The following is a 14,180-nucleotide window of genomic DNA, read 5'->3' as shown; positions in this document are numbered from 1 at the left end:
CGCGCCTGGTCTTGGGGCCATAGTTGGCTGATCCCTGGGCTAGAGGAAAGAATGGAGGGCACGAAGGCCAAGAGTGCAGGCCTTCTCCTTCCCGGTATTTTCCCACATGATCTCCCCTACACAATCTCTGCAACCTTAGTAGCTCGTGAATATGAAAAGGTTGTGTTGACAAAGCCCCATCAAGTGCTGGCTTGGTCTGGCTCACGGCCATGGACTTTAGATTGGGCCCCCAATCCCTCATCACCCTGGCAGGAGTTCAGAGAGCTGCCTTCCAATGGGCGACTCCGAGCCCTACTCTCCAGGCTGGTGGCCTCACTGAGGTTTAGCATGGAGTGACCAACTGAACTGTACGGCAGGTACCGGGCAGAGAGCTTGGGTCATCTCAGGTCCTCACAGCAGCTCTGTGCCAGAGAACTAGTACATGCCTGTGTATATTATCAGATACCCGGTTTTTTGTTTTTATTTTTTATTTTTTATGTACCAATTTTTAGACAAGGAGACTGAGGCACAGAGATGTCAGATGATTCACCCAAAGTCACACAGCAAGAGTATTAGAGCAGAACTGAATCCATGTGTCTGACTCTGGAGCTGCTTCCATAACCACTTTGCTTTATGGGCTCTCAATAATCTATGTTAAGGACAATCAATAATCCATCACCAGTCACCACAATGCCAGACACAATTTCCTTAAGCCTCCTAACAAGCCTTAGGTAGCACACTTGGTCTCTCTGTATCTCAGTTGGCATCTAGACACCACTCAGTCTTCTCTGCCTTGAACTGCAGCCAGGCCTAGGGCACCAAAGAGGGATCCAGCACCCTCTCCAGGAAGAAGGAGGCTCAGAGAGCTTCCCTGTACAGCTGTGCAGGTTGTGTACTGCACAACTCTAGGTAGTATCATTCACAGTGTATTCTATGTGAATGACACCCATGGACCCATGGAGCACACAGCCTACCTAGCCATTCACAGCAGCCTTGGAAATGCTCATATTCCTTGGCATAGGATTGACCTTGGATGCTCACCCATTACTGCTGTCTGGAATTATATCATCAAAAAGGAATTAGGGCCCAGCAGGATAGGACACCTTGGATGGTAGGGGCCGGGCTGGCAGCTTTGGGGAAGCTTTGGGTCAGAAGCAGGAAGAGGCTGATTCCTCCTGGGACCTCCTTCCTCCATCCTCCTCCAGTCGAACCTCCAAGTTGCCCTGAGCTGGCCCTCCAGGGCCCGTTCTCACGCTGGGCAGCACCTGCCCCTCACCATCGAGGGCTGCTGGGAACTCCTAAACAAACACTCAGGTTCTCCCCTTACCACAGTGCTTCCCTATGTTTGCTTTGCTTTTATGATCTGAGCCAGGTCCTGTGCCAAGGCTTACCCGCGCCAGCTCGTGTGACCTTCATCACAACCCCACGAGGCAGGAACTGTGATCCCCTCCATTTTACAGACAAGGACGCTGAGGTTCAGAGAGGTTAAATCACTGGCTCAAAGTCACACAACTAGAAAGTGTCAAGCTAGGACTCAAATTTGGGCCTTTTGGACTTTGGAGCCCAAACTCTTAACCAGCTCTCTAGAAGATGGCTGTGTCCTGTCTTCTGAGTTTGGCTCCCCATCTGCATGTGGGGTCTTGGGTCTGGGAAGCCATGCAGGTGACCATGATGTTGCTGCTGGTGCTGCTGGAGATGTTGGGGATGATGGTGATGGTGATGAAGGCGAGGATGGAGTCATGAAGGTGTTGAAGGAGATGACGGGGATGATGGTGATGATGGTGATGGTGATGGTGATGATGGTGATGGTGATGATGATGGTGATGGTGATGGTGGTGATGGTGATGGTGATGATGATGGTGATGGTGGTGATGGTGATGATGGTGATGGTGGTGATGGTGATGGTGATAAAGGTGTTGAAGGTGACGGAGATGATGGGGATGATGGTGGTGCTGAAAGTGGTGGGGACGCCTGGGTGGCTCAGTGGGTTAAGCCTCTGCCTTCAGCTCAGGTCATGATCTCAGGGTCCTGGGATCAAGCCCCGCATCAGGCCCTCTGCTCGGCAGGAGCCTGCTCCCCTCCCCCTGCCTGCCTCTCTGCCTACTTGTGATCTCTCTCTCTGTCAAATAAATAAATAATCTTTAAAAAAAAAAAAAAGAATGTGATGATGATGATGACCGTGATGGAGGTGATGACGGCCATGACAGCAGGGGGGACGGCAGTGATATACCTAGCGGATAAGAGTGCTGTGCAGATTGAATGAGCTAAGTCGGGTCAAACGTGGCTCGCTGTGTCTGTCCTATGTCCATGCCTTGTAAGTGCTGGGTTCATCTGGGCTCCTCGTGCCCTGGATCCACAAAGTGGGTTCCGCTGCACTGGAGTTTATGAAGTGTACACCTTCCTCCTCAAATGCCAGGTGAAAGGCATGAATCAAAGATAAGAAAAGGGGAAAGGCCCTTGGCCTCCTTTTTCAGCAAAAGCCTGCATTTTCTGCCAAGCTCTAAAATCCAGCATGGTGTTCTAGGCCTTGGGCCTGAGCTTTGAAACGGAGCTGCTGGGAGGCAGGCCCAGCCCCTGGGCAGGAGGAAGCCAGGCCTCCAGGAAAATGTAGAGGCTATGAATTGGGTGCCCTGGAAGGTGAGGGGCTGCTGCCCTAAGAGTCAAAGCCACACGCAAGCTGGGCTCTGGGCGGCCCCTCTCTGTTGGGAGAGATTGGAATCCTCACCCGCACGGTGAGCCAGGGCAGTTCCTGGGAACCAAACAGCTGAAACCTTACACTTGGCCGCAGGTGAGCCAAGGACTTCAAGAACCAAATCGGGGAGTAAAGCTTTCCACTCCTCCACACCCGCTTCTCAAATGACACCTGGAAGCCCGGGAGAAGCAGGATGGGGAGAGTCAAGGGGGCTCTGTGGCCAGACCGTTTGCTTGGCTTTGAGTCCCAGCCCCACCGTCCGCCCGTTCTGTGTGACCTCGGGCGAGTTACTTAACCTCTCTGAGCCCATTTTTCTTATCCGCAAAACTCCGACAAGGACACCTCCCGTTTCACTGCATTGTGCTCAGTGTCCCCAGGGGCCACATGGGAAGAAAACCGGTACCGACCCTTCCTGGCTGCTGAAAGGATTCTGTGAAGTAACGCATGAGCCTGGCGCGGCATGTGCACTTAAAAAGCACTGTCCGCTTTTATTATTATCGCTGTAGAGAAGAAAGCCACATGGGCCTCAACAGTGTTTATCTGACGAACCGTATCACGTGTTGGAAGAGACCCCTGAAGTCAGTTCACCCCCACGGGTAAGGTGAGCAAAGCAGCACGGTTCCCTGGTGCGGTGGCCACACTCCTTGAGGGAAACACAGGCTTCGGGGAGCGGCCTTTAGGCTGGGGCTTTTGGCCAACCAGATCACAAGACCCGACAAGAAGTCACCCCCGCCCGTTCAGCCAATGGTAGGCCCCCGTGGGAGTCGAAACGAGGATGGAGAGGGAGTCTCTGAGAGGGACCAAGGGGTTTCCTGGGGGCTGGGAGACGTGGCTTGCTCAGTGCTGCAGGTCCAGTGCCTGGCCCATTGCTGCAGTGGCAAAGCGGTGAAGAAAACAGACAAAACCTTGCCTTCCAGAAGTTTAAACCCCAGAGGACGAGTGTTGCAGCCTTCAGGGAGCGCTCCCTACGTGATCGAGATGTTTCCGCTGCCCCTCAACCACCACCCTGCTCTTCCAGGTTCTGCCTTCTGTATGTGTGTCGGGGGGAGACCTTCTCACCGGGCCCGTCCGCCGTGGCCGGGCTGCCACCGGTGTGTTATCTCGTGTCAGAGGCGTCACACCGGCTCCTGTTCCAACAGCGTGTGAGTTGCTCTGCACTTGAACATCACCCCTCCCTGGACACACACAGCCAGGCCCCGATCTGATCTTTCAACTTTCCCTGAGCTCTCCAGGTGAAGGTGTTCCTCCTGGCCTCCCACGGCCCCACCCTCCTCTGTTCTGGAAGCCCTGCAGAGGAGCACTGCCTTTGTGGAGTTCACTGGAGCAGGGAGAGGGCTAGGGCTGGTGACTGAGGGACCCCTGACCCTGAGCTAAGGTGCGGCACACTCAGCTTGCCCGGAGCCCTTGCGGGGGGTTGGTGCTACGATCCCCAGGCCACAGGCCAGTCCTGGGGCTCAGAGGCTAAGTATCAAGCCCAAGGTCACACAGAGCCCAGCTCCAATGCCAACTGCTGACTCCCAAACTCAACAATTGGACAAACTGCCTCTCGAGGACTCCTGGAAAACCTCAGTGCTCATGCTTTGAGGACCTCTGAGGACAGGAATGGCCTCCCCCCGCAGTCAGCCGTCAACCAGGACTCTCCTGGCCCAGTATGCGGCCCCTCCCTCCATTTGAGAGATCCTTCGTGGTCCCTCTCACCAAACTCCTCCAAGCCCCTGCACAGCTCCTCAGTGCAGCACAAACCGTGGCGGAAGGACAAAGCTGATCCTTCCTGGGGTGGGAGGTGGTGACTTCCAACTAGAAAATCAACAAGGTCCACACGTGGAGCAGAGGTGAGAGACCCACAGTGGATGAGCCTGCAGGAATCAGCCACAGGAATCAGCCTGCAGAGGGCGGGGGCGCTGGTCTGGGGAGGCGGCCCTGCAGCCAGCTCTCCAGCAGCTCCTGCCCAAGGGCGCACCAGCCTTGCCAGGTCTTAGCCTTCCTTCCAGACCTGGGCTCGGGAATGAGCTCCCTGGCACATCAGGAGGAAGCAAGGCTGCCCAGGTTGTTCCAGAAGTCTGCAAGGAAGGGGGTTTGTTTGTTGTGGGGGTACCACTGGTCCACGACTCCCCATGCCCTGCAGTCCTCAAGACTGTCCGTGGCGGGGGCGCCTGGGTGGCTCAGTGTATTAAAGCCTCTGCCTTTGGCTCGGGTCATGATCCCAGAGTCCTGGGATGGAGCCCCACATTGGGCTCTCTGCTCAACAGAGAGCCTAGTTCCCCCTTTTTCTCTGCCTGCCTCCTCTGCCTACTTGTGATCTCTGTCAAATGAATAAATAAAATAAATAAAATCTTTAAAAAAGTCCGTGGGGGATTGTACAGGTTCCAGTCCTTGGTGCCATCACTTCTGAGCTGTGAATATTTGGTCAAGTGTGTGTAATTCTCTGAGACTCACTTTTCCCACCTGCAAATGGAGCTGTGCAAGAGGGTCTGGCTCACAGGAACCCTGCAAGGATTGAAGGACTTTGTCCTCGCCAAGTGCTTTCTCTGCATCTCTGGGGCTATCATAGGAGGTCAGGATGAGGACAGGGAGACTGGAAAGCCCACTGGAGCAAATACTAGGACCAGCAGGTCCAGATGGGGACAGGGTCTAAGGAGTTTGCAAAAACATCATCTGTTTTTTATTTCACTTTGTATTTGCAAAGTTAAAAAATTCTGTTTCTATAATGTAAATAACAAAATATAAATGCAGAAGAAATCTTCCGAGCTGGTAGGAATACACAAAAGATGCAGGGATTCTTAACCTGGGCGTGCTAACCTCCAGAGGTCAGAACCCTGGCTCTCTATTTCTCCACTGTGTGACCTGAGGCAAGTTACTTAAGCTCTCTGTGCTTCCCTCCCCAAAGTCAACCACGACCACAGGCTTCCCGAGTGTCCCCCAGGGTTTAATGTGTGCATGCAATAATTTACATATATGTGCTTAGCTTGTCTTTTTGTAAAGGGACTCTGCGCACAGATGGCGGAGTGCTGTACTGTTCCATACCCTGCCTTTCTCTTTTATCAATAGATCTGGGAGATGGTTCCACACCCATAAACAAAGAAGCTACTGCTTTCTTCTGAATGGCTGCATCGTATTCTGTCTCTCTCTCTCTCTCTCTTTTTTTTTTTTTTTTTTTAAGATTTTATTTATTTATTTGACACACACAGAGAGAAATCACAAGCAGGCAGAGAGGGAGACAGAGAGAGAGGGGGAAGCAGGCTCTCCACTGAGCTGAGAGCCCGATGCGGGGCTCCATCCCAGGACCCTGAGATCATGACCTGGACCAAAGGCAGAAGCTTTAACCCACTGAGCCACCCAGGCGCCCTGCATTGTATTCTCTTGTGTGGCTCTTCCCACACCTACTGGACTTCGCTCCTTTCTGATGAGTGTTTACTTTGCAGCTCTCTGCTCTTATGCACGACGCTGACTATCTTTGCTCAAACATGCTGTGCCCAATGCAAACATATCCACTGGGTAAATTCCTGCAGGTGAAATTGCAGAGCCCTGAGGTATGGGCCTCTTAAATGTCAACAGTTTCCTAACTTCCCCCTGCCCCGAGGGTACCCCAGTCTGTGCTCCCACTGGCAGAGTTGGAGCGTGCTGGTCACCCCCACCCCCATTTCCAACATGGAGCGTAACCCAGGGATCTGGCAGGTGGAAAACAGGATCACGGTGGTTTGGCTGTGCCATTCTCTTTTTTTTGAAGAGTGGTTGAGCATCTTTTCGTCTGTTTGAATTTATGCTTCTTTCTATGTACTTCTTTTTACGTGAACAGCCAAATCATATCCTTTTCTCTCTCTCTCTCTCTTTTTTTTTTTTCTTTTGTGGATGGGATGCTTGCTTTTTGATTTGTAAGAGCTCTTTATCCGTGAAATTAACTCTTTGCCACAGAAGTGACAGATTTATTATTATTATTATTTTACTAGTTTGATATGCAGGCTGATGGGTGCTTTTGGTTTGGGTCATACAGGAAATACTGATTTTTAAGTAGGCAGTCTCAGCAACTTTGATCTTTAAGGCAAGGCCATGCTTCCACACGTTAGGCTACACTGCCTCCCATCCTTTTTAAAAAATAAGAGAGGGAGAGAGAGAGAGAGAGAACACCTGTAGGGATAGGGAAAGAGGAATGGGGACCCCCAACTGAGCAGGGAGCCCGATGTGGGGCTTGATCTCAGGACCCTGAGATCATGACCTGAGCCGAAGGCAGACTGCGCCCCCCAAGCACCCCGACTGCCTCCCACTCTTCATTAGCGCTTCAAAGAGGACACATGGAAGGAGCCTGCTTCTGGACTGGAGGTCCTCTACAGTATGTTACTGTCCCCAGCCTGGACTCACTTCTCTGTCACTTGACCTGGGACTTCCTTAATGGCTCTTGCTGCAGAGTACTGGGGTCATTCCCCACTGCTCAGGACTCCTGCTTGGACTCATGTTCTCAAAGGGGCAGAGGGAGAACGGACGACCCACCGAGCCCCCTAGGCACAGAAGGGTCTCTAATAACAGGCTTTTTGGGGGGGGGGCAGGGGATGGTCCTCAGCTGCCTGGGGTATGCCTTACTTTCAGCTCCTTAAAAGCCAAATCTTGCCCCAGACCCTCAAGGTGGGCAGACTAGAGGCTGTAAAACTAGAAAGGAGAGCAAGTTCCAAAGAATAAAAGCCCCAGGACCTCCACTAGGCCCCTCAGGAACTGCCCAGCGTGGAGGGGGACCTATCCTATCCTCCAGCTTTGGACTTCCTGCGGAGAAAATTCTAGTGGGAGGTGGGCGCAGCTGGCTGAAGGGGGTCTCATTTGAAGCTTTCCTCTAGGCCAGGGATCCTGAAAATTTCAGCACCCATAGAATCACCTGCAGAGTTTGTCAAATATCGGGCCCCAGCCCCGGTCTGTGATTCCATAGGTCTAAGGTGGGTCTGAGAATTCACACTTCAAACCAGCTCCAGCTGATGCTGACGCGGATGTTTCTGGTCCACGGACCACAGTTTGAGACCCGCTGGCCCAGGCCATTCATTCGCTCCCTGGACTCCCCCAACTGGTCTGAGTGAGGCTGAGAGGTCTGGAGAAACACAGGCTTTGTTCCAAGGAAAATAACAGAGCAACTGCTCTCTGCCAGGTCGCGTGCCGAGGTCTGTGCCTTAATTTTCTCGTCTAATCCTCACAACAAACCTGTGCGGTAGGTTTTGATAGGACTATCTCCTTTACGAGGAGAAACCATGCTCAGAGGGGGGGGGTGCACGGGCTTTAGAATCGGACAGATCTGGGTCTGACCCCAGCTCTCCTACTGACCCACTGTGCAAGCTCTCAGGCAAGTGCTCACCCCGCTGAGCCTCTGACTCATCAGTAAATGGGGGATCACAGACCTCGTTGCCAGGGGCGTTGTGAGGGTGTGCACCGCCCCCAGCGGGGTGATGATTAAGAACAGCTGCACACAGTAGGTGCGCAAAAAATGTTCATCCCCTTTCCTGCCATAAGCCCCATCATCGTGATCTCAAGGTCCTTTCCTGTCTTCTCTGTGGGGCAAAGCCTTTTTCACCCTACAGCTCCAGAGAAACTCCTATGCATCCTTCAAAACCCACCTTAGAATCCCCTCCTCTGTATCTTTTCCCTGAAAAGCTGTCCTCTTCCTGTCTTTGGGAAGAAAAATTATCAAGGATGGCAGCTTCTTATTTGAAAAAGGGGCTCCAGCTTTGCGCAGTGGCAGTATCGTAGCCAATGAGGTTTATCCGAGGCGCGATTATTGCTAATTGAAAAAGGGCCTCAAAGCATTCCTTTCCTTTCTTTCTTCCTCCCTCACTTGTGTTTCCAGATTGTTTATTTGTATCAAGCGCACTCAGGAGTACAAACTCTGCTATCACAGGGACTGGGTGGCTAACAGCTAACAGAATTATCAACGCTTAGCGAGGCCTGTACACCACACAATGTTTTAAGAGGCTTAGGTTGTGGACTCATTTAATGCCTAAAATAACCTTTTGAGGCAAGTGCTCACTTTTCCTTTTGGGGAAATGGAGTCACAAAAATGCTCAACAGTTTCCCCGAGACCACACCACTGGTCTGTGGCTGGGCTGAGATGTAGACGCCCGCTGTGAGTCTAGGTTTTGAGTCAGATTTTGTGGCATGCTGTGCTTTACGAACGAGGAGTGGGCCAAGTGGGGACCGTGTGGACGGTACCCATCCCCTTGAAGAAGGGGGTAGCTGAATGTTGGGCCTGGAGCTGTCTGCTCTTTTGATTTCTCGAGGGGATCCGGACGTACAGAGTTGGTTTTTTTGTTCTTTTTTTTTTTTTTTAATTTAATTTATTTATTTGTCAGAGAGAGAGCGAGCGAGAGCGAGCACAGGCAGACAGAGAGGCAGGCAGAGTCAGAGGGAGAAGCAGGCTCCCTGTGGAGCAAGGAGCCCGATGTGGGGGAACTCGATCCCAGGACGCTGGGATCATGACCTGAGCTGAAGGCAGCTGCTTAACCAACTGAGCCACCCAGGCGTCCCGGACGTACAGAGTTTTATGTGACGTCTCCTACTTTTTTAAAATTTGAGAGTAATCTAAAATGTAAAGAGCAGGATGGGCCTCCCAAAGGCTGCCCACAGGCTGCCCTTGGCAACTTCTGCTGTCTCTTGTATCTCAAAGGTGGGGACCTCGACTCACTTCACGGCTGTGCCCTCGCACGGGGCAGGAAGCACAATTCACCTGCTGCTTCTGGGTGCCTCTGAGCTGAGCCTGGTGCTCAACAACCAGGAATCTCATCCTCCAGCCCACTCAGCACTCAGGATTCTCCAGCCTGGCCTCGGGGTGTGCACAAGAAATGACAGCCCGGTGGTGACTCGGAGCGTCTCCTCCGCCCAGGGACCATCTCAGGGTCTCCCGTGTCCAGGACGACACTTCCTGCTTACCGAGGACTGACGATACCCTGGGTGAGTGTTTTGTTTCGTCATCCCACTGATGCGCTCCGCAGTTTCGGGAGGTTGCCCCGTCCTCAATTCCGGGTGCGGATGAGAAAGCTGCGGCTCATGCAGGGGGAGGGCACTGCCCAGGCTAGGAAGCAGTGGGATGGTAGGACAAGCGCCACCCGCTTCCAGCTTCTCCCCAGCCGGCTGTGTTCAGGCATTCCACCAAAATGCTGACACACGTTCCAGCACACGCACACTCACACGCTCATCCCCCGGACGGGAACGCGAAAGTGTGTGGGACACAAATAAGACCCAGGACATTCCCATCTGCCAGCCACATTTCCTAATTACCCTGGCTCCTACTGGGGACATCCAGAGAGGATCCCTGGAGGCTGTCCCTTTTGGGAACTCTGCCCACTGGAGCCTGGACAGGCAGAGCTTGTGGCACGCCTCAGACCCTGGCCTCTGGGCTCAGCAGAGATGGCAGGTAGAGGGGGTGCCATGCTTGTCCCTGCCCACAGGCAGAAGTGTGCATATGTGCACCTGCGCCTATGGACGTGGGTTTGCTTGTGTGCAGTGCACACACATGTGAACACATGTGCGTGTATCGTGTAGACCTGCATGAAAGCATGTATATGCGGGCACGCAGGTACACGAGGTGTGCGCATGTGCATGTGTGTGCACCCGGTGCACATGTGTGCGTTTGTGCACATGTGTAATGGAGAAGAGAGGATGTTGGCCTGCAAATAGAGATCCTCTGAAGTTAGTTTAGGACAAAGCACAAAAATCCTACTTAACCCAGAGATGTCAACTTATAGAAAAAGCTGAAATCTAAAACAGCCCCTGTGGGACACTGGGTGGTGGAGGGGTCAAGCATCAGGCTCTTGCTTTTGGCTGCGGGGGGATGAGGCCCCCACTTCTGGGCTATGGGTCATCACTGAGTCTGCTACAGTTTCTCCCTCTGCCCCGACCCCCTATTCTCTCTCTCTAAAATAAATAAATCATTTTTTTTAAAGGCCCAGTTAAAAAAAAAAAAGATTTTACTTATTTTTTTGAGAGAGATTGAGAGAGAGTGCAGGTAGGCCGAGTAGTAGACAGAGGGAGAGGGAGAAGCGGGCTCTCTCCCGAGCAGGGAGCCTGATGTGGGGCTGGATCCCAGGACCCTAGGATCGTGACCCCAGCCAAAGGCAGCCGCTTAACCAACTGAGCCACCCAAGTACCCCAAGCCCCCTACTTTTTATGACCAAGTTAGATTTATATGCACAACAGGTAACTCTCAAAGAAATGATGGGGGGGGGGGTCCAAGTTGCAGAATATGGATAGATTATCCCATTTCTGTTACATATTCTGTCTACAGCATCACTAAGCATTTTATATATTTTCTGTAGGTATGCACTTATGTGACTGCATAGGTGTAGGAAAGGTCCAGAAGGAACACCCCGAGTTACAAAGGTGGATACCTTCGGGAAGCAGGGAGGGCAGGAGTTGGAAGGTTACAGCCAAAAGGGCTCGGTGGACGGGTCCCTGTGTTCCTGCTGGAATCACAGTTCAGTATAGGTAGGTTGAGTCACTGTGGATGCCAGGTGGGGGCCACGGGGATGCTTAGTCCTCAGGTAGGCATTTCCACAAGTCCCCCAGTGGACTCTCAGAGGGCTCTGCTGCCTGAGACAAGCGCTGGCTTCTGGACCGGCTCCCGGGTGGGAATGAAGCAAGGGAGCTGTTGTGCCTCTTACGCGTGGAAGCCGCTCTGCCGCTTCCTGCCTAAACTTTCCGTGCCTCAGTTTCTCCCTCCATGCTGCGGTGGGAAGGGCCTGCTCCCTGCCGCCCCACACACCCACTGTTCCCAACCATCTCCTGCCTGGGCCAGCGGAAAAGTCAGGACTACAGAACTCCCACCCAGCAGGGGGCCACGCAGAGACCAGGCCCAACCCTGGGGCCCCCAGGGGCCGCTGACAAGAGAGGCCAAGACGCAGGCTCTGGGGTCAGACTTCTGGGCTCAGTAATTGTCACCCGGACACCAGCAAGGCTGGCCACACTCTGCCCCTCAGTTTCCCCGTCTGTGAAATGGGAACACCGCAGAGGCCCACGGGCCTGGGATGCTCTGGGGCTGAAGTCTCGCCGTTCTGTTTGACGACACGCGGCGGTGAGTCGGCGCTCACGGGTTTCACGGGTGTCACCCTCCCCGGACGACAGCTCACCCCGCCCCTCCGCGCCAGGACACCGTGGCCCTCTCCGCCTTCTCCGGCACCGCGACCCTCCTGGGACTCGCCGGGTCCTCCCCTTCCCTCCGCCTCCCGCTCCAAGGTTTTCTGTCACCAGGCGGTCCTCCCCCGGTGCCCCCAAGCCGGGTCCCTGCGGCGCCCGGGCGCCCCCACCCACCCAGGGAAACTGAGGCGGGGCTGACGGAGCGCGCGGGGGAAGGCGCGGCGGCAGGGCGCCCCCTGCGCTCGCCCGGGGTCGCTGTCATACCTGTTTCCCACTGCGGCTCCGGACGGCGAGGGTGACAGCGGCGGCCGCGGCGGCGGTGGTGGCCGGGGAGGCTGTGGCGCCGGGGCTGGGAGCGCGCGCGGCCACGGGGACGGGGAGGGAGCAGCCGAGGGGGCGGGAAGCCCGGGAGCGCCCGCGGGCGGAGCTTGGTGGCGCCGACTGCGGGCCACCCCCGCGTCCAGGGCCCGGGCCGCCCAGCTTCTGGTCGGGCACACCCACTCGCACCCACGTGCCACCCCCACGTCCCCACAACACCCGACACCCCCACCACCGACGTGCGCACCCCACACTCTGCGCACGTCCGGACCCCCACGACACCCACGGAAGCCGCAATATGTGCGGTGGGTCCCCTGCCCCGGCTGTCCTTCCCCGGCACATCGCAGGCTACACACACCCTAACGGCTCGGTCCTACCCCACGGGGTACCCAGACGCAGCACAGGCAGGCAACGCACGGCACCCCTGTCCCTTCCGCCCCCCCGCCCCCCGCACCCCCCGCACCCCCGCAGATTGCCCTCTGGGCCAGCTGGGGATTTTAGAAGCTTTGCAAGGACAGACTCCTGCAGGAGATTTCCCCCAAACTGTCCCTGAACCTCCGCGGGCCCAGGAGATGGAATTAGCTCACCTCTTGTGTCCCAGTGACCTTCTCCTTCTCTCTGACTCAGCCGCCCCCTCCAAGGTCACTCCTGGATCCCAGCCATTCCCTGAAGGCCCCGCCTCTGCCTTAGAAATTCAAACAGGCTCCCCGGGCCGCTGGGGCCTCGGGGCTTCCTCCCTGGACTCCCACCGCACCCCTGTTTCAGCCTCCACTCCCGGCCAGGCCCTCCCCTTTCCTCCTGTCCTCACTTGTTTTCCTCCTCTAGTCTCTTCAGCAGGTCAAGGTTCCAAGGAAGATCGTTTCAGCCACTTTCTTGCCAATATCCTCGACGGGTGGTTCACACATCCCTGGCAAACCCCCCAAAGTTAGCCTTCTCCATCCCACCTGTGGGAGAGACTGGATTCCTTTTCTCTCTTGCTTTAACAAGTAAGGACAAATGTATTAGCTTAATACACATGAATTTATTATGTTACAGTCCTGGAGGTCAGAGATCCAACACCCCTAAAATCAAGAAGTGGGTGGACTGTGTTCCTTCTAGAGGCTCTAGGGGAGAATCTCTTTTCTTGTCTTTTCTAGCTTGTAAATACTGCCTCCATTCCTGGGCTTGTGACCCCTTCCTCTATCTTTAGAATCAGCAATACGGAGCTGAGCCCTCCTGCACTATCTGTCTCACTCTCTCCTTTCTTTAAAAGATTTTGTATATTTATTTGAGAGAGAGAGAGAGCACAGAGGGAGAGTGAGAGGGAGAAGCAGACTCCTGCTAAGGGAAGAACCTGATGTGGGGCTCAGTCCCAGGACCCTCGGATCATGACCTGAGTGGAAGTCAGAGGCTTAACCCACTGAGCCACCCCGGCGCCCCTAGTTTTCTCCTTTCTGTACCCTCTTCCACTTCTAGAGACCCTCATGGGTGCATTTGGCCTTCCTGAATAACACAGGATAATTTCTCCATTGCTAGGCCAGCTGGTTGCCTAACTTAATTCTACCTGCAATCTTCATTCCCCTTTGCCACGTAATTTAACAGTTACAGGTTCTGGGAATGAGAACATAGGCATCTTTGGGAGGGTTTTGTTCTGTCTACCAGAGAGACTGAACTTTCTAGAGGCTGAGCCCTGCTGGAGAAAGTGAGTCAATCAAAAAGATTTTTGACACTAAATCTGTGAACCTTTGCAAGTAGAAGGAAGTTTGTTATTGCCATTGTTTGTAGTGGAGAAATAATGAAATAAAATGTGGCATGCTTATTCTATGGAATACTATATAGCACTTAACAAGAACAAAGTCTATGTATATGGATGTCCACAGACTTCAAACCTCATGGGGTTCAATAGGTATCCCTATTTTATCGATGAGGAAAGTGGTGTAGATAGGTAGAGTAATTGCCCAAGGTCACACAACTAGAAGTGTCAGAGTTGGGATTTGAACCCAGATAGTCTAAATCCAGAGCCTGTGTACTTAGCTGCAGCAGATGGCTGTGTACAGTATTAGTTACTTCAAGTAAAATTTTAAAAATACCTTAAGGAGAGGTACCTGGGTGG

The 14,180-nt window shown here is 53.8% G+C and overlaps 1 protein-coding gene and 1 pseudogene across 1 annotated transcript in view; one reads left to right on the top strand and one right to left on the bottom strand.

The window, feature by feature from the left end:
- SCNN1B (sodium channel epithelial 1 subunit beta) overlaps nucleotides 1-12,201 on the bottom strand; it is a 56,164-nt gene extending 43,963 nt beyond the window's left edge. The window contains exon 1 of the mRNA XM_045072676.1: nucleotides 12,035-12,201. The gene's annotated coding sequence lies outside the window, so the exon portion shown is untranslated. The remainder of the gene's footprint in view (nucleotides 1-12,034) is intronic.
- LOC123389884 lies at nucleotides 8,367-8,449 on the top strand (annotated as a pseudogene).
- Nucleotides 12,202-14,180: the final 1,979 nt, after the last annotated feature.

This window comes from Mustela putorius, unplaced genomic scaffold (genome assembly GCF_011764305.1).
Source record: "Mustela putorius furo isolate JIRA1106 unplaced genomic scaffold, ASM1176430v1.1 tig00004041_pilon_pilon_pilon, whole genome shotgun sequence".
NCBI classification, from domain to species: Eukaryota; Metazoa; Chordata; class Mammalia; order Carnivora; family Mustelidae; genus Mustela; species Mustela putorius.
The sequence above is the reverse complement of the archived record's forward strand: the minus strand, read 5'-3'. Positions and strand labels throughout refer to the sequence as shown.